This window comes from Papaver somniferum, chromosome 3, assembly GCF_003573695.1.
Source record: "Papaver somniferum cultivar HN1 chromosome 3, ASM357369v1, whole genome shotgun sequence".
In the NCBI taxonomy this organism is placed as follows: domain Eukaryota; kingdom Viridiplantae; phylum Streptophyta; class Magnoliopsida; order Ranunculales; family Papaveraceae; genus Papaver; species Papaver somniferum.
Genome location: NC_039360.1, coordinates 41,284,249 through 41,299,613, shown reverse-complemented (window position 1 = coordinate 41,299,613; position 15,365 = coordinate 41,284,249). Strand labels below are relative to the sequence as shown.

Sequence of the window (15,365 nt, the reverse complement as noted above, 5' to 3'; positions counted from 1 at the left end):
GAATGTAATCTATCAGTTCTTTAGTGTTTTCTGGATATTGTGTTGTTGTTAACAAAAAACTTGTTTTATTGGTTGAAATAGGTAGAACCTATTTATACAAGTCATATTGAATGCACCCTGATCTCGTAGAAAGTGGGAATGATTGAGTGATGGAAAAGTGGGGTAATGTGTAAATGCAAGAGACCACGTTTCCACTATGAAGGAGACGGGTTAGTTTACATCCACTACTTCTTGCCGCCACTAATTGCCATGTTTTCTGACACATTCTTGTAATGGGCGTGTTGCACGCCGCATGTTGTAAACCGCTAGACCAATACCCTGATGAGCATCCCCCAATTTGTGACATGTTTGATGTCTTGAGTGTTTTCGTGGAAAACGTGTAGCAGTTTTTTATGTGTGGCAAGTCAAAGTCAGAATAGTACGTGACACTATTTAGGCTTGCCTTGGCTGGTCGCCTAAGACTTACCACATACCTGTCCATTCGGCGGCGAATTTGGACGGCTGAGATTGTAACTCATAAGAAAGGGTGGCCATTGATTATGGCCACATTCTGTTGGCGTCTTTTAATAGCATAGTGGAGCCATTGGCACATGCCAGTGACATGGTGGCATGGGCAAAGCTAGGATTTGGCGTCGTGGCCAAAATTAGGGTTTGGCAGCATGGCCAAGCTAGGGCTTGGCGGCATGGCCAAAATTAGGGCTTGGCGGCATGGCCAAAATTAGGGCTTGACGGCATGACCAAGCTAGAATTTGGCACCGTGGCCAAAATTAAGGCTTGGCGGCATGGCCAAGTTAGGATTTGGCGTCGTGGCCAAAATTAGGGCTTGGCGGCATGGCCAAGCTAGAATTTGGCGCATATTGGTGTTAGACCCAAATATGGCTTCGGCAACATTGGCTCCAGTTGTCATATCAAACTTAATGCCCTAGGGATCATTACTTGGCTTGGTTAGCGTGGAAACCTTAGCTAAGTTAGGGTTTGGCCGAAACCCTAATTTGCGCGTGTGGCATGTGACCGCGGCATGGTGACGTTTTTTGTGCAAACGGCGCCATGGCCACGCCAGAGGAATTATGGTGAAGCCAAAACGTGGGGATGGTCACAAGAGCAAGGGAGGCTATGAGTGGCCATAGCATGACGCCATTTTTAGGGTTTATCGGTCCCACATGGCGCGTGGCATGTTATGGGGACCAAAGTGGCGTAATTTGGGCCACGACCAAAGTTAGGGTTTCAACTAATGCCACTAAAGGAAATCGTGTTCTAGTTGGGAAATCTTGACCAAACTCTGTTATAGCGTTGGCCACGAACAGAAAGTGGGCTAGCACATAAGTGCGCTATTTATGGCACGTTGGCACGTTCGACATGCTGCTGTGGCAAAGTGGCACGTTTGGCATGCACGTTTAGTACATTGATGCGGCATGGCATGTTTTGCATGCCATTAGCATGCGGAGCGGGATGACACGTTTGGCATGCCATTGGCATGTCGGTGTGGTGTTGGAAAGCCAATTTGGCATTGTGACCATCTGGCACAATTTTTCCTCTTTTAATACCGTGGCAAGTTTAGAGCGACCTGATTGGTCGATAAAAAGAGGGGTCGGCCAAGCATGGGCGTGGCCACACTTCCAGGTGCACGTAGCGGATTTAAAGCGACCTGATTGGTCGACGGGAAATAGGGCCGGTCGGGAAACATGGGATGTGGCTATTTGCAAGTGGTGTCGGCTGGCCTATGCATTGGCCACACCTCCCTTTGTTGCTGCTCCTATTCCGTGGATCCTTTTATTCCTTGTTTTCTGATTTTGGGTAGGATTTTGCACCTACCAATCCATGGAGGATTGATTTCCTAGTTTACCTAAGCTTAATTTCGACCGACGGGTGATAGACACATTTTTTTGTCTGATATAATCTCAATTGTATATATTGTTAGTGCTCGATTTTGTATTTATTATGGCTTTTTGTGTCTTTGTAGGTGTTTTTGGAGAAATAAGCTTTTGCGGGAAAATTGGCTCGAAAAGTGGTATTTGCGCTCGTGGGAGAAAATTACTATTCGGACTCTCAGTTTGGATAAGGGGCACTTACTGATAAGGGGTATCCTCTTTACTATTTACTGTCGCATGTTATTTACACCCCATCAGAGGATAGGGGCACCCCCTTTTTCTTCATCGTTCAAACACAAATTTTGGCGGGAAATTATATTATTATCTGCGTGAATTTGGGAGCATCAGTTGGACGTGAAATAACGAGATTCAATGGCTGATTTTTGATGGGCTGACTTATCAAGAGCAGACAGGCCTATTATGAGAGTTTGGATCGATTGAAATGGGATGGATAATCAGTTCTCGACAACACAGGGATGGATAGTTTTCTCGGGTCCTGGAAAAGACTGAAGAGAGATTTTCATGGAGTTTTTTTTCACGGGATCGTACGGTGATTGGCCTGTTTTATCAAAACAGGGAAGTTGGGGGATTTATTCATGGAAAGAAAGAAGATTTCTTAAAACAGAGTAGATGATTATATATCGGGTACTTTTCTGTTTCAATATGTGGAAGTTACGTGGAAGGATGGAAATAAGAGAGTGTATAAAGATTTTATTAGGGTCTTGAGAGAGTTCTGGAGGCTTGGACAACTCAGTTTACGCGTAGAAGAAAAAGGAAAGGCAGAAAAGTCCGTGACTTGCAGAGAAAAGAACGGGAAGATAATTGAAATCTTTCTCGAAATATCGTCACATGTAGAGTATATATAAGTTGTTTCGAGTCTCATATAGGGGGTACAAATCCTTTCAGAGAAGTTTAGAACACCACAGAGCTCCAGAGATCGAGTTGCAGGAAAAATACAATATTCTGCTGCTGCTGCTGAAGAGGAAGAACATTGACGCACAAGTATCTGTCGCAGAACACTATCGCTATTCAACAGCAGAACCCATCTATCGTTTATCAACAGTAATTGCATTAGGTCTTTAGCTACTGTTTCCTCTTTGTAACAGAGATTCTGCAACACCTTCACACTGTTGCGAATCGGCTGTGTTATCACTTTTTCACCTCCTTGTACACTTTTGAGCTATAAAAACATATTTTGAGAACATGGTTAATATGAGGAGCTAAACCCCATTGCTGAGGCACTAGAGGAAGTTATTTTTCCAACAAGAAGTGGTATATTCTCTTTTATCTATTTATTGCAATTTTATTATGATTATTTTCCTTGGACTAATATCGAATATGATTTTTATTTGAGTAATTGTGATCTATTTTGATGGAGTATGCTTAGTTTAAGACTTTTGATGCTTCATACTTGGTATTTACAATTATTGCTTTTGAAAATCTACTTGTTGCAATAGTAAGAATCAAATTGAACGAGAAAATTGCATGAATACAAAGATTGGATTAAATCACTTTAAACTTGGAAAATAGTGGAATCTTAGCGTTAGTGTTCTTTTAATATTAATATCATCTTTGATTGAGTTTGCTATAACTTTTAGTGTGTTTTCTATTTTAGTTTTAGAATTTAAGTCTATATTTTATCCTTCGCGAGTCTGAGAATCGAACCACTTTTACCACTATCTACAAATCACATCAATTTTTGGCGCCGCCGACGCGGACTTGTTTTTAGGGTTTTAGTTTTTTTATGTTTTTGGGTATTTATCTTGTGTCTACAGGTTCTGGATCATAAAGAAAATTGAGCCAAAGAGTTTGGTGATTTCATAAAGACTTGGAGCTAAAGATTAAAGCAAAAAGAACAGAAAAGAAGACAATTTTATTTTAGAAAATTTTAGTTTAGGGTTTGTTTATTTTTTTAAAAAAAAAACTGTATTAGGGTTTATTATTTTTAATTTTTCTTTTTTTTGGACTTTTGGACTTTGGGACATTATTTTTTTTATTACCCTACGGAAGGGTACTTTAAATATAAACTGTTTGCAGAGAAGGAGGACAATTACGATATTGTCTCTGCACCTTGGGTTCGTACACTAGACATCGGAGTCAGTGGCCCGAGTCGACTACAACCGATTCATCCCCCGTCTGGAACGGGAGGTAAGATTCTAAACACTCGCGAATCCCCTGTCAGCGAGTTACTGGACTCCTTCGTATGCATATATGTTGAGGACTGAATACGGACATTTATTTTTCTAGTAAAGGGCAAGGCCTGGCCATACAAGATAAGGGTTCGGATTTCATCACCGTTCTCTTCTTGCCCGCTTTAGGAACACGTAACCTACGCGAACCTAAGCCTAAAATTTTGACTAGAACGAGACCGATAGGGTAACGAGCTTAACAGGAAAGTCATTCGAAAAATATTGGTTACTATTTTAAGCATACTTCGAAGTTCTTGACGGTTTCTGTAAGTTGAATGCGTGACTGCGCCGCCTTGTAATACCGGTGAGGCCTTGGGTATCAAAGCTCCACCGAGCTTCCCTCGCCTCTATTCAACTTACTTTAACTCGGATTGATTCCAGAGGGGTTTGCTTAAATTGTAACGAATTCCCTTTCGAAGGATTAGAAGCTGGTCTAGAAACAATCTAAGTGGAGCCATCATGCTTTTTGTTTGCTAGAAATCAATAGGTTTGATTTGGTTGAGTCGGCCTTGTTTTGTGATTGAATACCCTTCTTTTTTTTTATGCCTGAACGTAAAAGAGACGCCTAGGTAGATTTGTTAAAGAGAAACCTAGTAGTTCGAAGCGTCTCGATTACCTTAATCTAGAAAGTACGATTTTGAAGAGTCTGTTTTTGAACGTCCGCTTGAGAGAAATCCCTATATTCGATAGTGCCAGAAATGGCAACTTTGAAAGCTTTGTTGAATCCACTAGGACTACTCGTCCTTCGTGTATTAAGTTAGCTGAAACGGAGGCACCCTATGAACTGAAACCTGGGACCTTACAGATGCTCCCAATCTTTTTAGGGAAAGAAAATGAAAACCCTTATTACCATGTTAGGGATTTTGAGGAAATTTGTAGTACTCTAAGAATTAGAGGCTTAGATGATGATGCTTTGAAACTTAGGTTATTCCCATTTTCCCTGAAAGATAAGGCCAAGTCGTGGCTATATAGTTTGGACTCCGAGTCAATTGAGACATATGAACAACTTACATCTGCCTTTTTCAATAAGTTTTTCCCTAGGCACAAAACATCGTCTATTAGGACGCAAATATGCACATTTTCACAACAAGAGGGAGAATCTTTATATAGGTATTTGGAAAGGTTCAATGATTTATTATCCCAGTGTCCTCATCATGGTTTAGAAAAGGTTAGGCTAGTTCAGATCCTTTATGAGGGTTTAGATTATTCCACAACGACCATGGTTGAGTCTCTATGCACTGGTGGATTTGAAAACCAAACTGTTGATGCGGCGATGGAATTTTTTAATGAAATCGCCGAAAAAACCCAGCAATGGGAAAATAGTAGGGCACCCCAGAAAACAATTCTTTTAAGTAGAGGAAACGTTAATAGGGTAGAAGGAGGCTATGAATCAGATGCCAAAATTGCTGCTATAGCAAAAAGGTTAGAAGCCTTAGAAGTGGGCCAGACTAGTGGTAGAGTGGAGCCTTTTTGGGAAGGCCAGAATATTGAAGAGCAAGCCAATGCTCTTTATAATAACACTAGATTTGATAACCGTCAAAATTGACCCATATTCAGAAACCTATAATCCTGGTTGGAGAAACCATCCGAACCTTTCGTGGTCTAAGGGCCAAAGTCAAGGTCAGTTTAGTAATTCTAATGCTCCCCCAGGTTTTGGCTATACTAAGAATCCTTCAGGACTAGCTCAGTTTCAGAATCAGTCAGATAAGAAAATCCTAAGTTTAGAGGAATCTCTCGCCTTGTTAACTCAGCAAACTGCAAAATTTCAGTTATCCGTAGAACAGAGTCTACAAGCTAGTAACAGGATAGGACAAGAAAATAGTCAGGCTATTTCCGAGTTAAAAACCCAGGTTGGTCTGATAAGTGATTCTTTGAGAGAAAAAGGTAAGTTTCCTAGTCAAACACAACCCAACCCTAGAGGAGTTCATGAATTAGGTGCAAAACCATCGAATCAATTGAATGTGTTAGAACCCTTAGAAGTGGTAGAGTTGTAGACAATAAGGTAACCATGCCCGATAGTGAACATACTGTAGTTCACCCCTCAGATCTCACCTCTCAGGACCAGTAGCTGAAGAGACTGATAAAGTTTCTGATGATGTGAATTCGGTTCCTGAAAGGTCTGATTTTAGCCTAGAGCCCCATTTCCTCAGCTATTAGTACCAACAAAGAAGGAATCGAACTTTAATGACATAGTGGAGGTTTTTAAGCAAGTTACCATAAACCTTCCCTTATTAGATGCAATTAGGCAAATTCCTGCTTATGCCAAGTTCCTTAAGGATATGTGTACGCGAAAGCGAAAACTTAGCGTCCATAAGAAAGCCTTTTTAGCTAGTCACGTAAGTTCAATCATTCAGAACACCACAACTCCAAAGTACAAAGACCCAGGTTCTCCTACCATTGCTTGCACAATAGGTAACTTCCGGGTAGAAAAAGCTTTACTTGACTTAGGAGCCAGTGTGAACTTACTGCCATTCCATGTATACTTACAGCTAGGACTTGGTGAAATGAAACCTACTCAGATGACACTGCAGTTAGCTGATAGGTCTGTTAAAATCCCTCGAGGTGTTATCGAGGATGTTCTTATTGAGGTCGACAAGTTTATTTATCCAGTGGATTTCGTGGTCCTAGATACCCAACCTGTCCCTGACCCAGAGAACCAGATACCTGTGATTTTAGGTCGCCCATTTTTAGCTACGTCTAATGCCATCATTAACTGTCGAAATGGTGTGATGAATTTATCTTTTGGTAATATGACTATGAATATGAACATTTTTAATGTCAGTAAGAAACCTCATGATCTAGATGACACATGTGTTGAAGAGGTGAACATGATAGAAGGCTTGGTTCAGGAGTCATTACTAAACATTTTGTTTGAAGACCCATTAGAAAGTTGTCTATCCCATTTTAGTTTAGATTTTGACGACGATAGCACTATCGAACAGGTGAATGCTCTATTAGATTCTCCCCCCGTGTTAGACACTGATAGATGGAAAGCTAGGTTCGAACCATTACCAGTTTCTGAGACTACCTTAATTCCTTCTTTAGAAAATCCCCTGAAGTTGGACCTTAAACCACTACCCGATACTCTAAAGTATGTGTTTTTAGGCCCATCTGAGACTTTACCTGTGATTGTAGTTTCCGATTTGGATAGTGATCAGGAAAGTAGGCTAGTAAATGTACTTCAAGACAATAAGGAAGCTTTAGGGTGGACTATAGCAGACATTAAGGGTATAAGTCCTACGGTGTGTATGCATCAGATTCATTTAGAGGAAGACTCCAAACCTTCTAGGGAGATGCAACGTCGACTGAACCCTAACATGAAAGAGGTAGTTCGAAAAGAGGTGCTTAAGTTGTTAGATGTGGGTATTATCTACCCAATTTCAGACAGTAAGTGGGTTAGCCCCGTTCAGGTTTTCCCCAAGAAATAAGGTATCACTGTAGTCCAGAATGGTAATAATGAGTCAATCCCAACCCGAGTGACCACGGGATGGCGTGTGTGTATTGACTATAGGAAATTGAACAAGGTCACAAGGAAGGATCACTTTCCCTTTCCTTTTATCGACCAAATGCTAGAGAGGTTAGATGGACATAGTCATTATTGCTTCTTAGATGGCTACTCCGGTTATAATCAGATCGTTATTGCCCCATAAGACCAAGAGGAAACCACTTTTACCTGTCCCTTTGGTACCTTTGCGTATAGACGCATGCCTTTCGGGCTATGTAACGCCCCTGCGACTTTTCAGCGTTGCATGATGAGCATATTTTCCGATATGGTAGAAAAGTTTTTAGAGGTCTTTATGGATGATTTTTCAGTGTTTGGTTCGTCTTTCGATGAGTGCTTGCAGCATTTGTCATTAGTGTTGACTAGGTGTAAGAAAAAGAATCTAGTGCTTAATTGGGAGAAATGTCATTTAATGGTTCGATCAGGAATTGTTTTAGGGCATATCGTATCTTATAAGGGTATAGAGGTAGATAAATCCAATGTTGACCTTATCAAGACTTTACAGGTCCCAATAACCGTAAGAGATATTAGGTCATTCTTAGGGCATGCAGGTTTTTACCGTCGTTTCATTAAGGATTTTAGCTTGATTTCTAGACCTCTTTGCAATTTGCTTGAAAAATATGTTAAGTTTGTCGTTGATGATGCTTGCTTAAAGGCTTTTGATAAGCTTAAAACTTTACTCACTACTGCCCCGATAGTCCAGGCACCTAACTGGAACCTACCCTTTGAAATTATGTGTGATGCTTCAGATTATGCTATAGGCGTTGTGTTAGGTCAGCGAGAAAACAAATTACTCCATGTGATTTACTATGCTAGCAAAACTCTGAATGATTCCCAAATGAACTATACAACTACCAAGAAGGAATTGCTAGCCATCGTGTTTGCCTTGGATAAGTTTAGATCCTATTTATTAGGTTCTAAGATCGTAATCTATACTGATCATGCTGCTTTGAAATACCTTTTGTCTAAGAAGGATACCAAACCTAGATTGATTAGATGGATCCTTTTGTTACAAGAATTTTTTCCAGACATTAGAGACAAAAAGGGTGCAGAGAATGTAGTAGCAGACCACTTGTCTAGGCTAGTTGTTAGTTCCCCTAATAACTCCCTTCCTATAAGGGATAGTTTTCCTGATGAACAATTATTCTCTGTTTTCCAATCACCTTGGTATGCAAATATAGTGAATTATCTTTTTACTGGTCGAATGCCTCAAAATTGGGGTAAGCAAGATCGTTCTAGGTTTTAGCCGAGGTTAAGCATTTCTTTTGGGACGATCCTTATCTGTTTAAGTATTGTCCGGACCAGATTATTAGGAGATGTGTATCTGAGAGTGACCAGTCTAGTATTATCTCCTTTTGTCATGAACATGCATGTGGGGGCCATTTTAGTGCTAAGAAGACTACTGCTAAGATTTTGCAGTGTGGATTTTACTGGCCTTCGTTGTTTAAAGATTCCCATAGTCATTGTGTTTCTTGTGAGCGTTGTCAGAAGTTAGGAACCATTTCCCGTAGAAATATGATGCCTTTGAACCCTATTTTAGTAATTGAGGTCTTTGATGTGTGGGTAATTGATTTTATGGGTCCATTTCCTATTTCGTTTGGCTATCTTTACATACTTGTCGCTGTAGACTATGTGTCTAAGTGGGTTGAGGCGGTTCCGTGTAAAACGAATGACCACAGGGTCGTAGTCCAGTTTTTGAAAGAGAATATACTTACACGTTTTGGTACGCCGCGATCTATAATTAGTGATGGAGGTTCACACTTTTTGTAATAAACCGTTTGCTCTTTTAATGAAACAATACGGTATTACCCATAAAGTAGCAACCCCATATCACCCTCAGAAAAGTGGTCAGGTACAGGTTTCCAATAGGGAAATTAATTATTCTAGAGAAAACAGTTAATCCAAATAGGAAAAACTGGTCGTCGAGGCTTACTGATGCCTTATGGGCTTACCGTACTACGTTTAAGACACCCATTGGAATGTCACCTTATCGTTTAGTGTTTGGCAAGGCATGTCACCTGCATGTTGATTTAGAGCATCGAGCCTATTGGGATATTAAGAACTTAAACTTTTCACTTGACAAGGCAGGAGCTCAAAGAAAGCTCCAGCTCAATGAGTTGGACGAGATTCGTAGAGATGCATAAGATAGTGCTAAGGAGTATAAGAACAAAATGAAACTTGTGCATGATAGGAATATTTTACGAAAGTCATTTTCTCCAGGTCAAAAAGTTCTTCTATATGACACTCGGGTGCATCTACTCCCCGGGAAGTTGCGCTCACGATGGACCGGTCTATTTGTGGTCCGTACTGTTTTTCCTCATGGCGCTGTTGAGATTGAGACACTAGATGGTAGTAGTTCTTCAAAGGTTAATGGTCAGAGATTGAAGCCATTTTTAGAACCTTTTCCTACAGGTGATGTTGAGGAGGTCCCTCTGGAGGACCCTGTTTACCTTGATTGACCATCGAGGCGATTTTGTATGTTGTATATTATTTTTGTAGGTTTTTGGTTACACTTCACCCAGGTACTATCTTTCTGACTTCTCTCTTTACTATTTCCTCATGTTACTTATATTTTTGGTATTTTTCTTTAATTAGAAACATTGAGGACAATGTTAGATTTAAGTTTGGGGGTGGGGTAGAACTTTTTGACTTTTTGTTACCTTTTCGTTGCAATAAATAAACTCCAGAGCCTAGAAATTTATCCTTATTAAGGATGGCACTACCCAATCTAAGTGGATGGAAGCATTTTGGTTGTAGGAGTTGAGGGACCAATCTGATTAGACGGAAACATCTAAAGAGTCTATTCATAAAAGCACAGAGCTCAGGTGTTAGAATTAACATGGTAGTTTCGCCATATCTCATTGAGTCCTTTTCACTTTTATTTTTATTTTTTTATTTTTAAAATATGTTTCTCTAAGTGATTAGGTGGGGCTCACGATTCAAGTTGTTACCATTGCTAGGGTGAAATAGAGTGATGAGATAACCATTAAAAAAAAGTTGAAAATAAAAAATAAAAAAAAATTGAGACCAGACCATCAGACCAAATGGAATAAGTTCAATAAAGTCGACCACTGGAACCCTTGTATATGCCAGTTGTGTTGACCTAGAGTTAGGATTATCGACCATTGGTACCCTTGTATATGCCAGTGTGTTGATATTAGTCAGACCGGTATCTCAGTCCATTAGGATAGGTTCATTATGGCAGTGGCCTTCAGACAGATATGAGAAACACCGTTCACCTTAGTCAACATCAAAACCATCTATGTTTTTCTATATCCATCTTCTTAATCTATCCATGTAATTTTTTTTGATTCTGAGTTTGGATGCGACTATCTGAGTAGAGATCTGTCACTTTATATGAATTTTAGTATGCTTGAGTGCGAACTCGTGTACAACAATTGGAATTTCGCATCCGGGTACTTCTTGCCTGTAGTCAATAAGTATGACAACCAAGGAGATTCTTTAGTGGCTTCCAAGGTTCTGTGTAGATAGCTAGGGTCTGGAGTATAAAGCTTTTGTGGGTATACCTCTGGTAAGCCCTCCGGACACAACACTCCGCCACTAGGGCCACCTAGGGTTTAAAGGCTTATTGCATACGCTAAATGCAATCGACGATGCCTGCGACAGTGAGTTAGGATTTTATTTCTATTTTATTTTTGCTCGAGGACTAGCAAATAACAGGTTTGGGGGTATTTGATAGACACGTTTTTGTGTCTGATATAATCTCAATTGTATATATTGTTAGTGCTCGATTTTGTATTTATTATGGCTTTTTGTGTCTTTGTAGGTGTTTTTGGAGAAATAAGCTTTTGTGGGAAAATTGGCTCGAAAAGTGGTATTTGCGCTCGTGGGATAAAATTACTATTCGGACTCTCAGTTTTGATAAGGGGCACTTACTGATAAGGGGTATCCTAGGGGCACCCCCTTTTTCTTCATCGTTCAAACACAAATTTTGGCGGGAAATTATATTATTACCTGCGTGAATTTGGGAGCATCAGTTGGACGTGAAATGACGAGATTCAATGGTTGATTTTTGATGGGCTGACTTATCAAGAGCAGACAGGCCTATTATGAGAGTTTAGATCGATTGAAATGGGATGGATAATCAGTTCTCGACAACACAGGGGAGGATAGTTTTCTTGGGTCCTGGGAAAGATTGAAGAGATATTTTCATGGAGTTTTTTTCACGGGATCGTACGATGATTGGCCTGTTTTATCAAAACAGGGAAGTTGGGGGATTTATTCATGGAAAGAAAGAAGATTTCTCAAAACAGAGTAGATGATTATATATCGGGTATTTTTCTGTTTCAATATGTGGAAGTTACGTGGAAGGATGGAAATAAGAGATTGTATAAATATTTTATTAGGGTCTTGAGAGAGTTCTGGAGGCTTGGACAACTCAGTTTACGCGTATAAGAAAAAGGAAAGGCAGAAAAGTCCGTGACTTGCAGAGAAAAGAACGGGAATATAATTGAAATCTTTCTCGAAATATCGTCACATGTAGAGTATATATAAGTTGTTTCGAGTCTCATATAGGGGGTACGAATCCTTTCAGAGAAGTTTAGAATACCACAGAGCTCCAGAGATCGAGTTGCAGGAAAAATACAATATTCTGCTGCTGCTGCTGCTGAAGAGGAAGAACATTGACACACAAGTATCTGTCGCAGAACACTATCGTTATTCAACAGCAGAACCCATCTATCGTTTATCAACAGTTATTGCATTAGGTCTTTAGCTACTGTTTCCTCTTTGTAACAGAGATTCTACAACACCTTCACACTGTTGCGAATCGGCTGTGTTATCACTTTTTCACCTCCTTGTACACTTTTGAGCTATAAAAACATATTTTGAGAACATGGTTAATATGAGGAGCTAAACCCCATTGCTGAGGCGCTAGAGGAAGCTATTTTTCCAACAAGAAGTGGTATATTCTCTTTTATCCATTTATTGCAATTTTATTATGATTATTTGCCTTGGACTAATATCGAATATGATTTTTATTTGAGTAATTGTGATCTATTTTGATGGAGTATGCTTAGTTTAAGACTTTTGATACTTCATACTTGGTATTTACAATTATTGCTTTTGAAAATCTACTTGTTGCAATAGTAAGAATCAAATTGAACGAGAAAATTGCATGAATACAAAGATTGGATTAAATCACTTTAAACTTGGAAAATAGTGGAATCTTAGCGTCAGTGTTCTTTTAATATTTACATCATATTTGATTGAGTTTGCTACAACTTTTAGTGTGTTTTCTATTTTAGTTTTAGAATTTAAGTCTATATTTTATCCTTCACAAGTCTGAGAATCGAACCACTTTTACCACCATCTACAAATCACATCAGCGGGGTCTAATATACTGCGCAGGGCGCAAAACCCTAATTTTTGCAAATTAGTCAGGGTAATATTTGAATCTTGTGATTATCACAAAATTGATTGAATTCCATGTGTTGACACAGAGTTCTTTAAGTTTATTGCCAGAGAGCAGTATACTTTCCTATTGAGTACTTTTATGCAAGGACCTTAACCTTGATACATGGAAATTCGTGCTACTCTGTTGCGAGTGAACACAACTTGTCATGCCATATCAATATTAAGGGTTCAGCCGGGGAACATCGCATAGGATAAATACTCGGCAGGCTTCGACATTAGTGAGTAATGCAGCTAGGATCTTATATACTCATTAGGCTCTATACTAGTGAACAATTCATCTAGGAGCTTGAGTTTCAATATAATATGAAGAGAGACGTACGCACTCATCAGATTTTGATATATTCTCCAAATTCCCTGTGGATTATAGACATATCAATGTCTACTACATCTGACGCCGGGTCAGGTAGATAGACTTTTACAGTTTTCGCCCTATACTAAAAACCACCATCAACATACAACTATTTTCGTCTTCTAAGGATGTTTCAATGATTGAAATGGGAGTTTAGAACAAAAACCTTTGTCTGGATACAACACAGTATGCGTACCTAGTATGCAAACCGTTTTGATATGATTCAAGTCCGGGAACCTTGTTTCCATACCTAGTATGCTAACGGTTTTAACTGTTAAAGTCCGGGAACCAAGTTTGCATACTAGTATGCGAACGGTTCTACCTGAGTTAAGGTCCGAGACAGCAGTATGCATCCCCGTTTGCAAACTGCTGGACAAGACCACAGTCCGGAAGCTATAGTTTGCGTACCTGTTTGCAAACTTAGTGGTTAAAGTTATAAAATCGGTTAAGTATGTTGTTCATACTCGAGAACAAATGCATTTATGAATTAAGGAATGATGTAACGGACCGGAAAATGATGCCTTTGGCTCGTTGCCCCGCAGGCCGTAACTCCTCCGGTGCGCCATGATGAAGCTATGATCTGGGCCTTAAATCTAGGCAAATTCACGTTCATTGCCCTTGAAAGCATGCTCGTGGAGCATGATGCAGCTAACTTAGCTTCCACACCGTTCCAGACTTACCCTTGTCCGCAAAAGGGTGTAAGGCCAACGCAAATGCATTTTGCATGCGTTACTGGCTTTGCCTCACCGTAGGAGTTTCATCACTGAATTTCCTATCTAGCCGAGAAACCATCATACTACCGAGTCTTGTCCATGCATAAGCATATGCCTTGGGCTTACGCATAGGCCATTGAAGGATTCATGTCGTACTTTCCTTAGGCTTATGCAAGCTACGCTAACTTGCATATCAATGTAGCTTACCTTCGAGGCCATGCCCAATGCACAACTGGTACATGCCTAAGTTGAACGACTTGATAGGAAGTATGAGCATCCACTGGCTGGTACGCAACTTGCCTCATCAAGATTGGCCGCAATCATCTCTTGCATTGAGCTACCGAGCTTAGATGATATGAGGGGACAACGTGCTGGACCGACAATGCTACAACTCATTGCGGCTGCCTACGTACCCTTCACTACTCTAAAGGGATCAAGCACGTACCGTATTTCATCCACGAAGGGACAGTAACTTAAGCAAACTCATTTGCAAAGCCGTGGCTAAGCAATAATGGTAATGTTCTGGTCCGTATATGCCATTCCGTCAAGATGCACAATGATTATGCATCATCGGGTCCACGACGTGGCATAGTGATGCCTAAGAATCAAATGCCCTCTTCGCAAGGATACGCAGCTATAAATGAGCCTTAGGCATCATTTATACTCTTTCGACTAAGCTATGAAGCTTACTTGGTACATAATCCGCATATGCACCTTCAACCAAGTACCCCTCCCTATATATGTCTTAATGGAATTTCTACAAGTATGGAAAGGGGACCAAAATGACATGCCTGCTCCGCTGCTCATTGCAATGATTGCATGCAATTATTGCGCATAATGATTGCACAACACTCGTTCGTCCAACCCTCTCTGGCCTGATGCATAATGATTACGCACCACTCGTTCTGTCGTATTGCATAATGATTATGCAATATTCTCTAGGCCAGCCCTCTCTAGCGTGGTGCACAATGATTGTGCGATATTGGATCTAAGCCAATAGCCTTCACAATGCGCAATGATCACGCTGCGATCTCGTTGCCACATACCTAACTGGCCTAATGCATCATGATGATGCAACATTGGACTTCTGTCAATATGCCTACGCAATGTGCCTTCCTTGGAACCAAATATGGCCCCGGGCCAAATGCATCTCACTATGCAAATGAAGCTTTGGATGAAGCTTCATCACAAGAAAATGACGCATCTTTTAGCACGCTCCATGCTAAAAACACGGGTGTTACAAATACAATCTTTGCAAACCATGGCTTAATGTTCATAAATTGATTCTTACGAATTGAATCAATCCGA

The 15,365-nt window shown here is 40.2% G+C and overlaps 1 pseudogene; it reads right to left on the bottom strand.

Annotated features, from left to right (window-relative positions):
* Positions 1-5,118: 5,118 nt before the first annotated feature.
* Positions 5,119-5,218, bottom strand: LOC113362413 (annotated as a pseudogene).
* Positions 5,219-15,365: the final 10,147 nt, after the last annotated feature.